Source organism: Petromyzon marinus, chromosome 47 (assembly GCF_048934315.1).
Source record: "Petromyzon marinus isolate PM22_M1 ecotype Great Lakes invasive population chromosome 47, UKy_Petmar_22M1.pri1.0, whole genome shotgun sequence".
In the NCBI taxonomy this organism is placed as follows: Eukaryota; Metazoa; Chordata; class Hyperoartia; order Petromyzontiformes; family Petromyzontidae; genus Petromyzon; species Petromyzon marinus.
Window position 1 is genome coordinate 11067130 of NC_133713.1, and position 19424 is coordinate 11086553.

Sequence of the window (19424 nt, forward strand, 5' to 3'; positions counted from 1 at the left end):
ATAGAATTTCTTCTGAATGATGCAGTTGCAATTATTTGTTGTGGCTCCCACATATTGCTCGCTCCAGTTGAAGATATCAAAAAGGGAGCAATTCGAGCCGTTTCTAATAATACTCCTAATTAGAAAACGTTTCCGATAACACACGGCAACGGATGGGAACAAAAACATTGGTAAGCAAGATTAATTAATAGTGGCAACTTCAAAAGTCCAAAAGGGATAATTATAGCCTCCAGTCATTCTCACGAACTTGTACCATCACACATATCCTATTTCTGGTCCCCATCTGTCCAGAGATATTACAATGCGCTTTAATATACGTACGTGTGGATATGTGTGTGTGTGTGGGGGGAGCGGTAGTGTAATGGTTACCGCGCTGTACTACGAACCTGGCGACCCGAGTTACATTGGCGCACAGGCCCAAAAAAAATCAGCAATTAAAACAGGATCCGTTCGAATCCTGGGCCCTCTCCTAGGTCGACTCAGGCTTAAATTAGTACTTGGTGTAGTGTATAAACATCAGCACGGGGCAAACGGAGAGCAGATAATAGCCCGTTGTGGTGCTGGCCACCTCCACCATCCCGTGCGTTAACAGCACTTGCACCAACGGTCTGCATGGCGATGTAGGGGGACCTTTGTCTTTGTGTGGGCTCAGTGTGAATGTAGTGGTTCACGCATTGCACTTTGAATCTGGCAACCCAAGGTATTTGAACCTGGCATGGGGGCTCCCTTTACGTTGACTCAGCTCGAAATGAGCCTTACGGAGTGCGGTGTGTCACACAGCTGGCAACCGGGAGACAGAGGCAGCTCAGCACACGTTCCATTCTCACCTGAAGATGGACACTTGTGTTGCGACCGAAACGTCGTGTTTTCTTTGATTATCTTTTCTTCTATGTACGTGACTTTACCGAAAGAACCAGAGAGTATGTTCCATTCTGGCTACACCACTCCCTCTTGGGCTGAGCTGACCCGAATAGGGTCAGTTCGGTTACATTTGCGCGTCACACTCACACCAAATCGCTCTTAAAGCTTGTGGTTTTTGTTGGCATGTGGTTGTTATTTTTTTTGTCCCTGTTAGGTTAGATTTACTGGATTATTTATTGTCTTTTTAGCGTGCGCAAATAAATGTCCGAGCAGTCCGCTCTCGAATGTTTACCCAATGCGCGTGTCCATCTTGTCTTGGGTGTGAATGGCTGCGTGAATGGTCTCGTTGATATGCCGATGGTAATTCAATTATGCGCTGAGATGCATTGAATTCATTAGGCAATTTGAAAGCAAATTTACCCTGCCTAATAAATCTTAATATATGCTTTACATCAACATTGCATTTGTATGTTATTAAAACTCCGCTTTTTTGGTAGATTGTTATTGAGATTTTTGTAATGAATTCCAATCAGCTGCTTATATCCCGCCATTAATTACCATATACGCCGTTTAGATCAAAGTTGGCACAATTATATTGTCACGTTTAAGAGGATTTCTAAAATCCTTTGAAACCGAGGACGAATAATTACAATCACATTTTGGAAGCCGAGGAGTGACAACATTGGTCACATCTCTGCATAATGAAGACTTTTGTTCCTAGATAAGATCGAAGTTTCGATTTCCCATCAACGTGCTCATATGCAAGTTAAAAATAACTGAGAATAAATATTTTGTAAATGACAACTTGAAATAATTTTCATGAACATATACAATGTGTTCTTATCACCGCACATTTAATATTCTCATTTTACCATTTAACTTTCTTTGCATGTGCAGCACCAGCACAGAACCCGTTCACAAATCAAATTCTCCTGTCAGAAAAATAGCATCGCAAAGTTATTTCTCCCCATTAAGTAAAGCAGATTTTATCTATATATCCGAAATGCATATATCTGAGTTTGAATGTGCCATTAAAAAAAATGCACAATTAGGCAAATTCCATGATGCCCCTTGCGGTACGTATACCGCTGTTCATTTTGTTTTAGCTCATGAACATATTTGTAAAAAAATATATATTTGATTGGTATAATTATAGAGTACTTATAAATTGGGTAGTTTGTGGATAAGTGTGCATCAGCTGGAACAGTAAATGTTATTCATGTGGCTTTCTTAGAAACGGTAGAAATATTTTTGTTGCTCGCAGAGAAGAGCTTTCTCATTTTAAAGAGCAAAATAATTAACGTTTACGTAAAGCTAGCTCCTTGTTAAGGGTTCGCGTGACGGCAGCGTACTCCGAGCTTTGACAAATACCGCTGCATGCAGCCAACAATTATCATTAGCATCATCGCGTATGACTTATCCACTGCTGGATGAAGTCCTTCCCCGACCGTCAGTTGCAGCAGCAGCAGCAGTAGCAGCATCAGTAGCAGCATCAGTAGTAGTAGCATGAGTAGTAGGAGCAGCAGTAGTACCAGCAGTGGCATTAGCAGCAGTAGCAGCGTATTTGAGTCTATGGGTATCTGTGCGAGTCTATGGATCTCTGTGTGTCTATGGATCTCTACGAGTCTATGGGTCTCTGTGTGATGAGTATGGGTGTCTGTGTGATGAGTCTATGTGTCTCTGCAAGTCTATGAGTCTCTGTGTGAGTCTGTGGGTCTCTGTGTGAGTCTATGGGTCTCTGTGTGAGTCTATGGTTCTCTGTGTGAGTCTATGGGTCTCTGTGTGAGTCTATGGGTCTCTGTGTGAGTCTATGGGTATCTGTGTGAGTCTATGAGTCGCTGTGTGTCTTTGAGTCTCTGTGTGAGTCTATGGGTCTCTGTGTGAGTCTATGGGTCTCTGTGTGATGAGTCCCACAAGCATGCCCCTGCATAGGGGCTCATTTGATTGCCCCATCTTTGCAGTTGAAGCCCTCTCTGGTGCGTTTTCCTCCTTTGCTGCCACTCCATCATTAGTCTCGACCACCGGCCATCATCCATAACAGTGCCGCGTCCTATCCAAGGGCACTTACTTTTCTTGACGGTCAATGTGAAGTCTTTGACTTGTGTGCGATCTCTAATCCACGGGATCCTCGTCCCGTCTCTCGGTGTAATCCCAAGCAAGCAGCTTTTGTTCCATGTAGGCAATGCAACTCCCCACCGGTGGAGCATCTCTCAGCCAGTCGCTCCTTATCTTATCAGCAGCTGACACGTTAAAGAGACACACAGACACTGCCCAAGGTAACCATCAATGCCCATTTCAGAAAAGAGGACAGAGGAGTCTGGATCTGCCACTGATTAAAGTTTTTTTTCCTACCAGGCCACTCCTGGCAGACTTATCTGTTTCATTTTGTATTTGCTGGCAGGAGGTAGCTGTCGTACCTTTTGCCGTACCTGGAGGGTATGTATATATATTTTTTGTTCGCGAGATGCGTTGTTTATGAAGCGAGAGAGAGAGAGAGAAGTTTCGCCCAATGGTGTTGCTCATCCACGTGCCTTGAAAGCATTCTCCAGATTCCGCCACGGGGGGTTCACCTCCGTAGGCTGTAGGATTATAATTAACTCACTCACATCTGTTGGAATGGGACGCCGTACAAAAAAAAGGTTTTACAAAAAAAGTTTCGTCCTTCCCCCCCCCCCATAATTTGATTATGGAACTCTTGCAGACTGAGGTAGCAACTTGCGGATGGAGATATCACAGAAATAATTATAAGATCCCTTAAAGTAACGTTTTCTCAACTATAGGGGATGCTCTACAGTACTTTCTCAAGTGCCCTTCTACTTTAGAGATTTTTTTTTTTACATTGGAGTCAAACTCAAGATATACTGTACTTAAACAATTTAATCACTAAAATATTGGCCGAATTACATGACCATCCCACGCTGACATGCATGGTGAAGTATGGTCAAAACATTTCCACAACCAATCCGATGTGAGGAGACCTTCATCCAGCAGTGCATTGACACAAAGCTTTCAATAAATCAATCATCATCATCATTATTACTCGGTGAACTTTCTTTTTTACGTCATGGCGTTTTTATCTCCCTGTGCAGTCATTGGTGACCCGGATGAGACCCATCAACTCGCTGCTCGTAGAAACCCCGACTCGAACCCAGCCCTCCTTGCTTAGTGCTGTGTCTCGCCCGGCCGACCCGGCCACTCCACAAGGGAGGATTTGTTTAACGTAGACATTGATCTGTCGTTGCTTGCGAGGTGGTCGTGGTGTTTTCCGCCTTGTGCCCGAGATAGGAGACGATAGGGATCGCTGTTAAGTTGCCCTGTACTGTGAATGTTGTGGTCTGGGTGAATATGAAGGGAGGTGACAGTCTGTCATTGCAAGCCCTGTGGGAAACATTTTAAACATTTTTACATTTGTTTTCTTTGCTTGCATAAATAAATAAAGCTACTTGACCTATGAATGCCTTGGGATGCAGCCCAGATGCATAATTTATTGTTGATTTAAAAAATATATATTTACACATTTATATCAGAACACATACAACATCATGTAATTTATGTTATTGGAAAACGAATTAAAGTACTGTATATTTTGTTGTCCATAATAGCTGATAAATTGCTCGGGGTAATATACATCTACGCGAATTGATTGTTCAGAATTAACTCACTCACAATATTGATCAGTTCTTTTTCGGGTTAAGGTTTCATTTATAACATTGACCAGCAAGTAGGGCTTTGGCTCGTGATGCACTCACATAATACGTCACAATTACGTGTTTTAGTTTAAATGCTGATTTGGGCTGCCTCTTCTTAATGATTGCTCGATCTCCAGAAACATAAAAAAATGCTGCATACCATTCAATTATGAAAACCAAATCATTAAATCACCCTGAGTGTGCCCATCTCATCAGAGTACGGAAACTAAGGAGGCTTCATCCTGGTTAGCACTTGGATGGGCGAACGCCTTAAATATGAGTAATTGCCTTAGCGTTTGCTCTGATGCTGTGTGAAAAGTGGGCTATGTCTTCGCCCAATCCCGGCCCACCCGGATCAAATTCAATAAACAAAGCCCTGCGAGGCTTGCCAGGTGGTGTCGGCATGAGGTGTGTCCACACGATGGCATTGTCGAGTGCCGCCCATCGTCTCGCGTGGCGTTTCTCCGTGCACTCCGGTTTCCTCTCACGCGAAGCCAAACTCTTCTCATTGATGGAATTGGCCAAACACCCCGATGCAGAACACTCCCTCCTCTCCTTCCAACCCTTAAGAGATAACTCTTTGACTCGGCAAGGCTTTTTCTGGGTCAATATGAAGGGCGTTATTACATAAATACACAGCACTGTTATAGTTGTTGCTGTTCATAGCCACCGAAGCTCATTTTCATTTCCACAGGATTTGGCTATGAACACACGCAACTACAGCGGTGCCCTTTAAGAAAACACTCTCTCTCTCTCTCGCCTGCGTGTGCAGTGTGCACTCTCAAAAAACAGAGTCTCTTTAAACCTACAGGCTGTTGTTCTTTTCTGCTTCCAGTCATCAATTACATTGGGGGGGGGGGGAAGGGGGTGTGGTGGAGTGGAGACTGGTCAGCCGATGTTCGGCTATTGCGTGCAATTCACACACAAATACTCGGCGCTTATTAGCGCATGAAATATCTGCGCTTCGTTCAAAGAAGCTGCAGGTGGCCTCTGGCGGTGGAAAATGACCCCCAGCTGTGCCACGCATGGATATTATCAACATCTAGGCCCGGGCTTGCTTTTAGAGAAACATTCTTTCAAAATCACGGTTGTGAGATATTGAAAACATGCAGTCTCATATGCGGCCTTGCTATAATATATGGAATGTCAGGGCCTGTTGCAGTTAGGTTATTGGCTTAATGGCTAAAGGACTGATACCAACTTTAGCCCGAGACATCCAAGAGCAAATACCTGAGATGCCAATATTACTAAAGCGATGCCAGATGCCTTGGGATGTTATTATTATTTCTTTGTGTATTTGATTTCCTTAAAGTTGACAGCTGCAGGCTCTTGAGTGCATTAGAAAGCTGAGACCTGCTCTTTGGCAATAGTGTTCAAGGGTTGAGCAATTAGGCATAATCCCACACTCTGGTTTATCCGCCATCAGTATTTGGGCCAGAAGCTAAAATCTAAATCATCACTATTAAGTGATCATCTACCGCCCTTTGTCAACCCATTGAGGAATGAAGGCCACCACAACATTTGCTCAGTCTTTGTGAGTTGTTTAACCATACTTCACCATGCAATGGCAGTGCGTGATGGTGATGGTTGTATTCAGGACTGATTCAGATATCATTCGCCACTGATATCAGCCATGGCAAGGAATAAAACTCGAGCCATTGGGTCTGTATCGCTGTGCACTAAACACTGCGCCACCACTACCCCCAAAGTTACTTCTATATCAATCCATCTGGATTGTGAAAACAGCATGCATGAGTATATTCCATATCATGGGTTACATGTGAATTACTTGGATTTCACAGTATAGTTAAATTTATTTCACTGCAATTACATGAATTCCTGCAATATTAATTCCTGCAGTCACGAAAGCTTTAAGTCAAGATTCACTGCAATTGTTTTGATGTTTTACAAGAAGACCCTTGATCGCACACTTATTGGCACGGGGACAAATTCCATGAGGCAGTGTCTCAGAGCTCCTCACTTGATACAGCTTTTTTTGCTGTGACTGTTCCACCTGAAGACGGAAGCTTGTGTTGCCTCCGAAACGTCGTGATTTAATTTAGTTGTTTTCATTCATTTCATTTTACCTACGTGACTTTACCGAAAAAAAACAAAGAGTATGAATCCTTACAGTCACGAAAGCTTCAAATATAGAATTAGTGCCCACCCAGTTGACGCAGAAGGCCGTTTGTTTTATTGAACGTCTCGAGCCACAGGAACTCCACCAAGATTTGCTGGGCTTGTTTACGGAGGTCCCGTCTGTTGCACTCAAAGTCTTTATTACTGAGCATCTGAATAAGCCACATGCCGCCCGCTCGTTTGCCGCGAGCCCTATTACTTCACTGAATGCGCTTCTTACAAAGCGGCTCACTTATACCATATGGGTTGTCCATACAAGGAGACTCTTTAACAGTTTTGTTGTGGATTCTTTATTTTTTAACGTATTTACAGCGTGGGTGCTTAATTTTGCCCCGACACTGGCAAACAGAGGCTAACCTTGTGGAAGTGTTGGGTGCTCTCCAACAAGCAGATGGTCTTCTTTGTAATTCTACGATCGCATGACGTCGTCCGTCAGGGCGAGGAGGATTGAATGCCGCACTTTAAAAGATGAACCCGACGTGTGAGAAAAAAAAGTACATTTGATTAACTTAATTTGGCCAACTTCCAACTCTTGAGAATTAAAATATTGGTCTGACTGTCATGCGAACGTTAATCTCAAACGCGAGTGGGCACCTGCTGCCCCCTACTGTGTTGACCAGAGGCCACTTGAAGGGATCTCAGCAGTAACTCTGCGACATTCACTTCCGTGGCCTGCTAATACGAAAGGCTGCACTGCTCTGTGATCAGACGCTGATAGCAAAATTGGCCAAAAATGGCATTATACAGTATATGTGTATATATATGTTTTAGTCTGTGAATCTCTTGGGCTTCCGGATTCATATTAACCAGAAGCATTTATCTAAACACGCAAACTTTGGATAGATTTTTGCCCCCTCTGGGGCTCATCAGCAGACTCAGGCGGATCCAAACAAACACCACTGGTTTACCAGGATGTTATTGGTCGGGGCCAATAGATGAAAAAGATATTTATTTTTATGGATAAATATGAAAAAGAAGGATGATTTATTTACTTTACTACCCAGAATGCTCTGCTACAGGGTTCAGTGAGATTCTAACACATTAAGGTTAGACCTAGCATTGCCACAATGTCTAGATAATTCCATATATTTGTGTTTCACAAAAGTTTTTTGCTTAATTTACCACATGGTGGTAATACACATTAATTACATATTTCCCAGAATAGCAACAACATAATATGAAGACTTGTTTTCAGGAGGGTCTTGCATTTAGATGTTTGGCCAACACCAATTACATTATATATATTTAGCTATGGAAGCTAAACCATAGAATCTGATGGAAATCCGTGCAGAACGGGGGGGGGGGGGGGGGGACATATAATCTCCACACAGCGAGGCGTCCGAGTCAATAATCGAACCCAGGTTTCTCTTGTTGGAAGGCACAAGGGATGCCACTGCTGCCGGATATCCACATTTTGGTCGTAATGTTTTCATTTGCTTAATTATTGATTGTCTTGCTGACCACGTGTGCACCACAGGCGTTACAAATTGTGAAGTTGCGATGCTTATAAGATTCGTTGGCAAGCTTATGTTGAGTGAACAGCAGTTGAAGCACCTATAAGTAATCGCTATTCGCATTGGAAGCACAACAAAGCAGAAACACAATACCGCGCAATGAAACTGACATATAATTACAAGCGGGGAAACTGGTCGTATTGCGAACATTAATGTTGTTCCATGAAAACCCTCGTTAGGAGGCCTCTCAAGAGAGACAGCTGCAGCCTTGCCTCGCTAAGCGACGTGACACTTGTGAGACGTGGGGGATTTAAAAGCGTTGCTTTGAATTAAGGAGTTGGCAAAACAACCCCAAAGCGGGCACCCCCGGAGAAGCAAGTGCAGGGGCTCGGCGCGAGCCTTTACCCGCGTAAACGACAACAACAAAAAAACGAGTTGCCCTTATTATTATTACAACGCGCACGATCGCACAACGGCGCCTCTTTGCTTAGGGGAAATTCTCTTCATTCCGACGGCGATGTCTGCAGGAAACGTGGCATTTGGGAGTTCGGACAGATATAGCCCCAAATGGTTAAAAAAAAAAATCCGGCAAATCCAGACAACCAGAGGTCCAGATTTAATTACACAATTTAACACTAATCATGCTCCTGTTTTGTAAATGCCCGTTTTCCTTCCTCCTCCTCCTTTGCCGCCGCCGCCGTTCATGCTGCTGCTAAAACAACAACAAATGCTTTTCTTTAAGAAGACAACAACAGGATGTAGTCGCCCTGACGAGTATCAAAAACGCATGGAACGGGCTTCATAGATTTCGGGAGGAGCCACTGCTGCCATTCCAGCCTTGTGTGGCCGACTGATTTATGTGGCGGTGCGTTCGTGATTTTAACAGGTGGGAAACTCCTTGATTTCATTGACAGGCAAGATAAATGCTCGTGTTATTTTCTGCTCCGTAAAGTTTTGTAATGAAAAATAAAGTTTTTACAGCAGACAGCTAAAAGATTGATGTATTGGCAGATAGTTTTCTCAATTAACATGATTAACTGTTGCATATATATGCTCAGAGATATATATCCCCTTGCATGTTTAATTTGCGCCAAATTGCTGCAGTCCTTACAATTCACACATTACGTGTAAAAAATTTGTTTTGTTTGTTTACACAAGATTGCCTCACTATCCCAACTTTTGTTTTGTTATAGGATCTTTATTGTACAGTTTCGACAGATCATCGTTATTATCAGCAGCTATGTTCAATCCACTGCTGAATGCAGGCCTCCCCATACCACTACCATCACTCACGATCCTGTGCCGGTAATATTCATTAGCGCCGCGGTGGCGAAATGTTAACTACCTCGCCTGATATGCAGGAACGCCGTGGGTTCGATTCCGACCCGTGACGCCTGCTGTATATTTGGGTTTGCTTGTTCTCACGTGGATTTTTCTCTGGGTACTCTGGTTTTTTTAGAATCAGCGTGCGTTTAGAGCATTAGGCTGCTATAATTTTCCACGTGAGCTTCCATTTGTGGCCAGGTCGCTTCTGAAAAAGAGCTATGTATATATATAAACATGAATTTAAATAGTTTAAAATAATCCAACTGGCGCCTATGCATGAGTCGCTATGATCGCTGCATGGACGATCCATTTCGTAATTTGTATTTTGCACGTTGGAGAAAACACATTTCACCGGCAATCAAACCCAACGTACAGAGGTTGTCACCCTCCTGTTAGTGCTTACCACCACCAGGCAACTTGCATTGCCCTTTGCACGTGGGGAGCTTCTCATGCAGTGTCTCGGTGCGTGCCACCCTCACTCCCGACGAAGGTAAACAATGGGATCGTCGTCTTCTTGCGTATGGGATTTGGGAAAAGAAAGCAGTGGCAGGGCTGCAATTGTAGCTGAGTGGAGTAGTCCCCTAGTTCCACCAGAGTGCACGTGGTTGTATTGGGGTAGCTGGGTGGAGTAGTCCCCTAGTTCCACCAGAGTACACGTGGTTGTATTGGGGTAGCTGAGTGGAGTAGTCCCCTAGTTCCACCAGACTACACGTGGTTGTATTGGGGTAGCTGAGTGGAGTAGTCCCCTAGTTCCACCAGAGTACACGTGGTTGTATTGGGGTAGCTGAGTGGAGTAGTCCCCTAGTTCCACCAGAGTACACGTGGTTGTATTGGGGTAGCTGAGTGGAGTAGTCCCCTAGTTCCACCAGAGTACACGTGGTTGTATTGGGGTAGCTGAGTGGAGTAGTCCCCTAGTTCCACCAGAGTACACGTGGTTGTGTTGGGGTAGCTGAGTGGAGTAGTCCCCTAGTTCCACCAGAGTACACGTGGTTGTATTGGGGTAGCTGGGTGGAGTAGTCCCCTAGTTCCACCAGAGTACACGTGGTTGTATTGGGGTAGCTGAGTGGAGTAGTCCCCTAGTTCCACCAGACTACACGTGGTTGTATTGGGGTAGCTGAGTGGAGTAGTCCCCTAGTTCCACCAGAGTACACGTGGTTGTATTGGGGTAGCTGAGTGGAGTAGTCCCCTAGTTCCACCAGAGTACACGTGGTTGTATTGGGGTAGCTGAGTGGAGTAGTCCCCTAGTTCCACCAGAGTACACGTGGTTGTATTGGGGTAGCTGAGTGGAGTAGTCCCCTAGTTCCACCAGAGTACACGTGGTTGTATTGGGGTAGCTGAGTGGAGTAGTCCCCTAGTTCCACCAGAGTACACGTGGTTGTATTGGGGTAGCTGAGTGGAGTAGTCCCCTAGTTCCACCAGACTACACGTGGTTGTATTGGGTAGCTGAGTGGAGTAGTCCGCTTGCTCCACCAGAGTACACGTGGTTGTATTGGGGTAGCTGAGTGGAGTAGTCCCCTAGTTCCACCAGAGTACACGTGGTTGTATTGGGGTAGCTGAGTGGAGTAGTCCCCTAGTTCCACCAGAGTACACGTGGTTGTATTGGGGTAGCTGAGTGGAGTAGTCCCCTAGTCCCACCAGAGTACACGTGGTTGTATTGGGTAGCTGAGTGGAGTAGTCCCCTAGTTCCACCAGAGTACACGTGGTTGTATTGGGGTAGCTGAGTGGAGTAGTCCCCTAGTTCCACCAGACTACACGTGGTTGTATTGGGGTAGCTGAGTGGAGTAGTCCCCTAGTTCCACCAGAGTACACGTGGTTGTATTGGGGTAGCTGAGTGGAGTAGTCCGCTTGCTCCACCAGAGTACACGTGGTTGTATTGGGGTAGCTGAGTGGAGTAGTCCCCTAGTTCCACCAGAGTACACGTGGTTGTATTGGGGTAGCTGAGTGGAGTAGTCCCCTAGTTCCACCAGAGTACACGTGGTTGTATTGGGGTAGCTGAGTGGAGTAGTCCCCTAGTCCCACCAGAGTACACGTGGTTGTATTGGGGTAGCTGAGTGGAGTAGTCCCCTAGTTCCACCAGAGTACACGTGGTTGTATTGGGGTAGCTGAGTGGAGTAGTCCGCTTGCTCCACCAGACTACACGTGGTTGTATTGGGGTAGCTGAGTGGAGTAGTCCCCTAGTTCCACCAGAGTACACGTGGTTGTATTGGGGTAGCTGAGTGGAGTAGTTCGCTTGCTTCACCAGAGTACACGTGGTTGTATTGGGGTAGCTGAGTGGAGTAGTCCCCTAGTTCCACCAGAGTACACGTGGTTGTATTGGGTAGCTGAGTGGAGTAGTCCGCTTGCTCCACCAGAGTACACGTGGTTGTATTGGGGTAGCTGAGTGGAGTAGTCCCCTAGTTCCACCAGAGTACACGTGGTTGTATTGGGGTAGCTGAGTGGAGTAGTCCCCTAGTTCCACCAGAGTACACGTGGTTGTATTGGGGTAGCTGAGTGGAGTAGTCCCCTAGTCCCACCAGAGTACACGTGGTTGTATTGGGTAGCTGAGTGGAGTAGTCCCCTAGTTCCACCAGAGTACACGTGGTTGTATTGGGGTAGCTGAGTGGAGTAGTCCCCTAGTTCCACCAGAGTACAAGTGGTTGTATTGGGGTAGCTGAGTGGAGTAGTCCCCTAGTTCCACCAGAGTACACGTGGTTGTATTGGGGTAGCTGAGTGGAGTAGTCCGCTTGCTCCACCAGAGTACACGTGGTTGTATTGGGGTAGCTGAGTGGAGTAGTCCCCTAGTTCCACCAGACTACACGTGGTTGTATTGGGTAGCTGAGTGGAGTAGTCCCCTAGTTCCACCAGAGTACACGTGGTTGTATTGGGGTAGCTGAGTGGAGTAGTCCCCTAGTTCCACCAGAGTACACGTGGTTGTATTGGGGTAGCTGAGTGGAGTAGTCCCCTAGTTCCACCAGAGTACACGTGGTTGTATTGGGGTAGCTGAGTGGAGTAGTTCGCTTGCTTCACCAGAGTACACGTGGTTGTATTGGGGTAGCTGAGTGGAGTAGTCCCCTAGTTCCACCAGAGTACACGTGGTTGTATTGGGTAGCTGAGTGGAGTAGTCCCCTAGTTCCACCAGACTACACGTGGTTGTATTGGGGTAGCTGAGTGGAGTAGTCCCCTAGTTCCACCAGAGTACACGTGGTTGTATTGGGGTAGCTGAGTGGAGTAGTCCGCTTGCTCCACCAGAGTACACGTGGTTGTATTGGGGTAGCTGAGTGGAGTAGTCCCCTAGTTCCACCAGACTACACGTGGTTGTATTGGGTAGCTGAGTGGAGTAGTCCGCTTGCTTCACCAGACTACACATGGTTGTATTGGCAGTCATCACTGATACACACCTAATGGTTTGCACCCCAATGCATTCACAGTTTGGCGGAGTCCCTGCTCTTACATTTACGGAGGAAATGTCCAAAAATTGGGGGTTGCACCATTGGTTCGCTTTGGAATTGGGTTTGCATGAGTTTTGCGACAAAAACCGTCGTCGGTCCTGGGAAACTGGCCACGCGAGGTGGCATCCAGTTGCGACTCGGTCCACGAAGGTTCGTGTGGCGGCAGTCTGATGGGACCGTTCTTCTTAGAATCCGATTTTGAAGAATTGAAAAGAGGTGATGCAATTAACCTGCAGTGGGTACTTTGAGAAGATATCGCATTGCTGTAGTGCTCAAAGAATAATGCTAAAGCCACATTTGCCTCGATTAACTTTACACCTTCACTGCTGTATTTTGGCACTCTCTTTTGACGACACTTTGTAATGCATAAGTGCAGTACTTGAAGGATGATCCATCGTGAGACGTGCCGTTGGTTTACTCTGTAAATGTTGGCGCTGTTTGGCTCACCCTGTGCTTCATTTTCCATCCACAGGAAAATTTTAAGATATTTTTTTCCAAGGCAAGAAAAAGCACGATTTAATTCGCAATATCGATTCAACACTGATGTTAGCCACGGCCAGGAATCAAACTCAAGTCGCCTGGCAAAATAGTAGAAACTCTACTGTAATATATTATTTCCAAGGTAACTTATATTATTTCCATTGTTCCAAAATGGCGGTATACAATGATATGCCAAAGCAGAACTTCCCAGAACACCAAACACACGCGTACCAGCACTTCCACAACGTTTCCTATTCCTGCGCTGCAATGTTTCCACAAAGGGGAAATGGCAGTGAACACGGGCTGCAGGACAAACAGAGTTCATATCGGCGCTCGTGCGTTTACATTTCAACCCCTGATTCTCCAAGATTGAAGATGCTCTTGACAGTAAGAACGTTTCATTTTTTTTCCCAATAAAATTGACGACCTGAGAAAGCCAGGAACAAGGGTGTAAAATATAAAGTGGGATGTTGGGGGGAATGAAAAAAACTACCTCTTATAATTGAGGCAATACGGTGATCTGGACTTTAGTGTTGTTATTCAAATCTGGTCGCACGTGTAATGATCGAATTGGGGATTAAGGCCACGCACCAGATTACTGTACGGTATAATACACACTCCCAAGTGTTGCTTTATATATCTGAAGCATACGGTAATCCTGGAAGTGACTTTGTGTTGGCAATATAGTGAGTGACTTATACTCGGTGCCGTGCAGGAGACCCGAGTCTGGTCGAATTCTCGGATGCCCTGTCAAAAAGTTTTTATTGTTTCCCTTCAAAGCACGTCTCGTGTTCAGAGAGAATATGATGTCACTAAAACGCCGTTGAAACGGAACCACATTGGCATTTAAAGAACCACTTCACCGGAGTTCTGGCCTGGTATCATTTGACAGGCGGGCGCGGTAACGCGGGCCCACAATCGCGTGACTGCTGCTGCTCTCTCTCTCATAGCGGCATGTAAATTTATTTTTCATTTTCCTGTTTGAGGAGGAGATGCCGCGCACCGTATCGCTTGGGGCAAATTATATTCATTGTACCTGCCTCTATTAATAGCGTCCGCAAAGGACGGGCTTAAGGAATGACTCTCACAGTAGTTACAAAAGGGAGCTTTTTGGACGGGGGTAAAAAAAAATTTAATCTTGATAGTATTAATAAAAAACGCTTGCATATGTAGGCAAAATGACAAAAGGGGGCGGTGGGGGGGGTTTGTCGAATTGATAATGCAAATGTCTACGGTGCAATTGAGGTCGTTTCTGTAAGGTCGGCAGCGGAATGAAATGAAGGCCCACTTCGCGTGAATTGATGTGCCCTCGCTCGACGAGTGTGTGGGATTTGTCAGCTATCCGGGAGCTACCCGCTTTGCCTTTCCCAAAATCCGTCGCTCACGACACACGGATGAATGTCCCCCATAGCCTTCTTCCCTGCAGGGGGCAAGTGCTCGCTGGCAGGCGCTGGTTTCACTGTCATCCACACTGTGCTGCAAGCTGATGGGTAGGAATTACATTTCCTCCATTCACCGTTTCGGCGTCCCCAATGCTGCACAGGATAACCGATGGTGGATTGAGAAGAGATGGAGCCACCGTGCGTGTGAGAGGTTGCACCTGGCAAGGCAAAGAGTTGGTATTTCTATGAGGCACTAGATCGAGTTGGATCCTCACAGGGATCGTGTGTGTTCTCTTCACATATGCATGGCTTTTCTGAAATATACCCAATGAGGAACTTGAAAAAATATTTCCAGCGGAACTATCATGAAAACAAGGACTTGGGGAACCATGCTGAGAATTTCTGGCGGAAATAACGGCACGCACAAATGTTACATTTCACGGGATGCGAAGTAGACGGATGAAAAGAGTTGTAATTATTAGAGTATTTTGAAACTTCAGTCTGGCAGACGAGCTTTGAAGCATTGAGATGCTGGAGCGACGTGCGATCCGCAATGCCTGCTATTAAATCTTCCCTCTTGGCGGTGGGCTAACAGGGCTTACCTGGCCGTGGCCCCCTGAAACTTCTGTATCACCAGCTCGCACTCGCACACTGCCTCCACAAGGCCCCACGCTAGCCGAGCACGTGGTAGCCTGACACAGTCGGTGAACCAGTGCGGTACGTATATGTATGTTGAACTTCGTTTGCACCGCACGTAGCCAACCCTGCTCATCGGAGGTGCGGGGGAAGGAAAAACAAACTAAACATAAAAAGCCGTTCTAAAGAAATTAGTTTTCAATCGAGGAAATGTGTTTAGACGATTCATGTCCAAACAAAATGGGGCTCAAGGTCACCACGAGCAGAGCTCGTGGCAGACTGATGCAGTCGGTGACCCCGTTACCCGAGAGCTCATCAGTCCATCACGTGCTTGGTAAGTGGCGGCCTTGCACTCTCATTTGTCGAAGTTAATTTAGTCAAATTAAATAAACACTTGAATTCAGTAAATAGATATATTTCAGCCACCCCCCCCCCCCCCCAATAATTTATAATTAGCGCCTCCCTTCCCTACCGCCCACCAAAAACAATGTTTTATCCAACGTCTACGTTGCGAGCCCCTGCAAATATTCCAAGCACAGCTTCATTACACGTTTCTGCCGCAGCTTGCCACGAGTGATAGATGGTGATAGATGTTAGATGGGAGCAGACACCGCTTGCCGTGATAATTCAGATACAAAAAGGGACTTGGTTGGCTTGGGCTCATCCAACGAGCGCCACGTAGACAGATCCGCAAGGTCGACATGAAACCTCAAGGGGTGGGTGGGAAGGAAAACCGCAGAGGAGGAGGAGGACACAATTTTGATTTGTCTGAGTTCCAAGTGCAGCTGCGTTTACCTACCTCTTGAGTTCTCTGCCCAAGGGCAGGTCTTTGGCTCGAGTTCCCTCCATCCCCACCTCACCCCACCTCATCCCACTCCACCTCTTCCCCAGGCAACTGCACACTCTGTACCAGGTTGATTGAACCATTGCTCGTGGAGGTATTTTACGTGATTTCTCCTCGCCTTTTCGTTAGCAGTGGTGGCCCCATCGGCAGATGAAGTTGAATGTCACAACTTTATCGGTGGGCGTTTGCCCAATGTGTGTCCATCTGTCTTTTACGCGCAGACTTTAAAGTTATTTATAGGTTTCAAGTCGACGTCCAAGTACCGTCTAACGTGTGATCTGACCACGTGCAGTTCACTGAAGAGCACTGGACTCACAGCCAAAAAATGTGCACGAGTCCAATCCTGATCATATCCTCAACATATTTCTTTTAAGTCAATAAAATGACCACCATCTGCCAATCAACAGCCATTGTCTTTTTGTTTATATCTAAGGCAGACGTCATTCTCCAGAGTCGTGTGAAATTGTTACCACTGGCTCAGAGCCACCATTGGAGGGAAGAAACATTGGCATCGGTTTGACTGTGTTGGGTCCTGCCAACATCACTGTCCCCTTTGAGCATCATCGAATGCTCTCGGAAAGCAGCCTGTATTTACTGCTCCTGCCGATGCTGGATACAAGTGGGCCCCTAATGTGCTCGGCTCGATTGGGCTCATCATGGGTCAGCGGTGGGGGAACGGCTGGACAACTATGTCACAGCGAGCCGGACATAATGACCAATCTGGTCGTCAGTGCACCCATGTGTATAGAGACAACAATCGTAGCCCGTGTGTCTAGAGATAGCCTTATTGCGTGCACTCAGAATAACCCGAGTCCGAGCGTGCGTGACATTATTCGCTCGTACGTGTGCCACCACCGTAGGCCACATGCTTACAAAGCTAGCCCATGTGTACAAGACAATCATAACCCGTGTGCATGTAGCAGTCCCTAGTTTATGTGTGTCTAATACTCTTAACCCACGTGTATATAACAAACACGACCTCGTGTATATATAACAATCGCAGTCCATGCGCGTGTGTCTGTATATAGCAAACAGCTGGCCCATGTGAGTGTAAAAAATATATTACTTACAGTGAGGGAATAAAGTATTTGATCCCCTGCTGATTTTGTACGTTTGCCCACTGACAAAGAAATGATCAGTCTATAATTTTAATGGTAGGTTTAGTTGAACAGTGAGAGACAGAATTAACAACAACAAAATCCAGAAAAACGCATGTCAAAAATGTTATAAATTGATTTGCATTTTAATGAGGGAAATAAGTATTTGACCCCTCTGCAAAACATGACTTAGTACTTGGTGGCAAAACCCTTGTTGGCAATCACAGAGGTCAGACGTTTCTTGTAGTTGGCCACCAAGTTTGCACACATCTCAGGAAGGATTTTGTCCCATTCCTCTTTGCAGATCTTCTCCAAGTCATTAAGGTTTCGAGGCTGACGTTTGGCAACTCGAACCTTCAGCTCCCTCCACAGATTTTCAATGGGATTAAGGTCTGGAGACTGGCTAGGCCACTCCAGGACCTTAATGTGCTTCTTCTTGAGCCACTCCTTTGTTGCCTTGGCCATATGTTTTGGGTCATTGTCATGCTGGAATACCCATCCACGACCCATTTTCAATGCCCTGGCTGAGAGAAGGAGGTTCTCACCCAAGATTTGACGGTACATGGCCCCGTCCATTGTCCCTTTGATGCGGTGAAGTTGTCCTGTCCCCTTAGCAGAAAAACACCCCCAAAGCATAATGTTTCCACCTCCATGTTTGACGGTGGGGATAGTGTTCTTGGGGTCATAGGCAGCATTCCTCCTCCTCCAAACACGGCGAGTTGAGTTGATGTCAAAGAGCTCCATTTTGGTCTCATCTAACCACAACACTTTCACCCAGTTGTCCTCTGAATCATTCAGATGTTCATTGGCAAACTTCAGACGGGCATGTATATGTGCTTTATTGAGCAGGGGGGCATTGCGTGCTCTGCAGGATTTCAGTCCTCCACGGCGTAGTGTGTTATGAATTGTTTTCTTGGTGACTATGGTCCCAGCTGCCTTGATATCATTGACAAGATCCTCCTGTGTAGTTCTGGGCTGATACCTCACCGTTTTCATGATCATTGCAACTCCACGAGGTGAGATCTTGCATGGAGGGAGATTGACAGTTCTTTTGTGTTTCTTCCATTTGCAAAAAATCGCACCAACTGTTGTCACCTTCTCACCAAGCTGCTTGGCAATGGTCTTGTAGCCCTGACATCCTTGGAGAGCTTTTTGGTCTTGGCCATGGTGGAGACTTTGGAATCTGATTGATTGCTTCTGTGGACAGGTGTCTTTTATACAGGTACCAAGCTGAGATTAGGAGCACTCCCTTTAAAAGTGTGCTCCTAATCTCAGCTCGTTACCTATGTAGTGGAGTAGGAAGGTGTGCTGGGGAAACTGCGCGATTGTATTGATCACACGGACAGTGTGGGGTTTATCTGGGGTCAGCCTGAGGAGACGGCGGAAACAGTGGGGTCGTGTGAGGACAGCCAGGTGAAGAGGCTGGGATGATGAGGTAACGATCGGGCCAATTAAGCCGGAAGGGCTGTGATTGGTTGGTGCTGTTGCTGGGGCCGAGGAGGCGTCGAGGTGTCTGGAAAAAGGCAGGTGGTTGAAGACGCGAGGCGTGCCGGAGGCACGCAGACCAATTAATTAGCGATCATGAGAATGGGGATAAATTGGGGGGAGTCAGAGAGAGGAGGGGAGATTGGAGTTGGGAGTTGTGCGGTGAAGACGTGGAGTTCGGAAACAGAGTTTAGAAGAGAGTTGGAGCATAGTGATAGCGAAGCTGAAGCAAGATGAAGCAGTTCGCAGTGGAGTGAGAGAGGGTCAAATACTTATTTCCCTCATTAATATGCAAATCAATTTATAACATTTTTGACATGTGTTTTCCGGATTTTGTTGTTGTTATTCTGTCTCTCACTGTTCAAATAAACCTACCATTAAAATTATAGACTGATCATTTCTTTGTCAATGGGCAAACGTACAAAATCAGCAGGGGATCAAATACTTTTTTCCCCTCACTGTAAGCCCACGTGAGTGATGCTGTCCAGATCCTCAGTGGACTGCCTGCGAGCATGAAGGTCACTTGTGTTGTGGCCGAAACGTCGTGATTTTTGTTTTGTTTTTACCTACGTGACTTTACCGAATAGAACCAAAAAGTATGTT